Genomic DNA, 3074 nt, shown 5'->3' with positions numbered 1-3074 from the left:
TTATATTCTAAGTTTTTCAGTGCAACTCACTCATATACTATGTACTACACTGTGCGTTTCTTATATTCTAAGTTTTTCAGTGCAACTCACTCATATACTATACACTGTGCGTTTCTTATATTCTAAGTTTTTCAGTGCAACTCACTCATATACTATGTACTACACTGTGCGTTTCTTATATTCTAAGTTTTTCAGTGCAACTCACTCATATACTATGTACTACACTGTGCGTTTCTTATATTCTAATTTTTTCAGTGCAACTCACTCATATACTATGTACTACACTGTGCGTTTCTTAAATTCTAAGTTTTTCAGTGCAACTCACTCATATACAATGTACTACACTGTGCGTTTCTTATATTCTAAGTTTTTCAGTGCAACTCACTCATATACTATGTACTACACTGTGCGTTTCTCTAAATTCTAAGTTTTTCAGTGCAACTCACTCATATACTATGTACTACACTGTGCGTTTCTCTAAATTCTAAGTTTTTCAGTGCAACTCACTCATATACTATGTACTACACTGTGCGTTTCTTATATTCTAAGTTTTTCAGTGCAACTCACTCATATACTATGTACTACACTGTGCGTTTCTTATATTCTAAGTTTTTCAGTGCAACTCACTCATATACTATGTACTACACTGTGCGTTTCTTATATTCTAAGTTTTTCAGTGCAACTCACTCATATACTATGTACTACACTGTGCGTTTCTTATATTCTAAGTTTTTCAGTGCAACTCACTCATATACTATGTACTACACTGTGCGTTTCTTATATTCTAAGTTTTTCAGTGCAACTCACTCATATACTATGTACTACACTGTGCGTTTCTTATATTCTAAGTTTTTTCAGTGCAACTCACTCATATACTATACACTGTGCGTTTCTTATATTCTAAGTTTTTCAGTGCAACTCACTCATATACTATGTACTACACTGTGCGTTTCTTATATTCTAAGTTTTTCAGTGCAACTCACTCATATACTATGTACTACACTGTGCGTTTCTTATATTCTAAGTTTTTCAGTGCAACTCACTCATATACTATGTACTACACTGTGCGTTTCTTAAATTCTAAGTTTTTCAGTGCAACTCACTCATATACAATGTACTACACTGTGCGTTTCTTATATTCTAAGTTTTTTCAGTGCAACTCACTCATATACTATGTACTACACTGTGCGTTTCTTATATTCTAAGTTTTTCAGTGCAACTCACTCATATACTATGTACTACACTGTGCGTTTCTTATATTCTAAGTTTTTCAGTGCAACTCACTCATATACTATGTACTACACTGTGCGTTTCTTATATTCTAAGTTTTTCAGTGCAACTCACTCATATACTATGTACTACACTGTGCGTTTCTTATATTCTAAGTTTTTCAGTGCAACTCACTCATATACTATGTACTACACTGTGCGTTTCTTATATTCTAAGTTTTTCAGTGCAACTCACTCATATACTATGTACTACACTGTGCGTTTCTTATATTCTAAGTTTTTCAGTGCAACTCACTCGTATACTATGTACTACACTGTGCGTTTCTTATATTCTAAGTTTTTCAGTGCAACTCACTCATATACTATGCACTACACTGTGCGTTTCTTATATTCTAAGTTTTTCAGTGCAACTCACTCATATACTATGCACTACACTGTGCGTTTCTTATATTCTAAGTTTTTCAGTGCAACTCACTCATATAATATGTACTACACTGTGCATTTCGTGTAATGCGGGTTTTTCAGTAAATTCTAAGTTTTTCAGTGCAACTCACTCATATACTATGTACTACACTGTGCGTTTCTTATATTCTAAGTTTTTCAGTGCAACTCACTCATATACTTTGTGCTACACTGTGCGTTTCTTATATTCTAAGTTTTTCAGTGCAACTCACTCATATACTATGTACTACACTGTGCGTTTCTTATATTCTAAGTTTTTCAGTGCAACTCACTCATATACTATGTACTACACTGTGCGTTTCTTATATTCTAAGTTTTTCAGTGCAACTCACTCATATACTATGTACTACACTGTGCGTTTCTTATATTCTAAGTTTTTCAGTGCAACTCACTCATATACTATGTACTACACTGTGCGTTTCTTATATTCTAAGTTTTTCAGTGCAACTCACTCATATACTATGTACTACACTGTGCGTTTCTTATATTCTAAGTTTTTCAGTGCAACTCACTCATATACTATGTACTACACTGTGCGTTTCTTATATTCTAAGTTTTTCAGTGCAACTCACTCATATACTAAGTACTACACTGTGCGTTTCTTATATTCTAAGTTTTTCAGTTCAACTCACTCATATACTATGTACTACACTGTGCGTTTCTTATATTCTAAGTTTTTCAGTGCAACTCACTCATATACTATGTACTACACTGTGCGTTTCTTATATTCTAAGTTTTTCAGTGCAACTCACTCATATACTATGTACTACACTGTGCATTTCGTGTAATGCGGGTTTTTCAGTAAATTCTAAGTTTTTCAGTGCAACTCACTCATATACTATGTACTACACTGTGCGTTTCTTATATTCTAAGTTTTTCAGTGCAACTCACTCATATACTATGTACTACACTGTGCGTTTCTTATATTCTAAGTTTTTCAGTGCAACTCACTCATATACTATGTACTACACTGTGCGTTTCTCTAAATTCTAAGTTTTTCAGTGCAACTCACTCATATACTATGTACTACACTGTGCGTTTCTCTAAATTCTAAGTTTTTCAGTGCAACTCACTCATATACTACGTACTACACTGTGCGTTTCTTATATTCTAAGTTTTTCAGTGCAACTCACTCATATACTATGTACTACACTGTGCGTTTCTTATATTCTAAGTTTTTCAGTGCAACTCACTCATATACTATGTACTACACTGTGCGTTTCTTATATTCTAAGTTTTTCAGTGCAACTCACTCATATACTATGTACTACACTGTGCGTTTCTTATATTCTAAGTTTTTCAGTGCAACTCACTCATATACTATGTACTACACTGTGCGTTTCTTATATTCTAAGTTTTTCAGTGCAACTCACTCATATACTA

This window comes from Mus caroli, unplaced genomic scaffold (genome assembly GCF_978045245.1).
Source record: "Mus caroli unplaced genomic scaffold, Mus_caroli_1 scaffold_25, whole genome shotgun sequence".
NCBI classification, from domain to species: domain Eukaryota; kingdom Metazoa; phylum Chordata; class Mammalia; order Rodentia; family Muridae; genus Mus; species Mus caroli.
Note: the sequence above shows the minus strand (reverse complement) of the source record.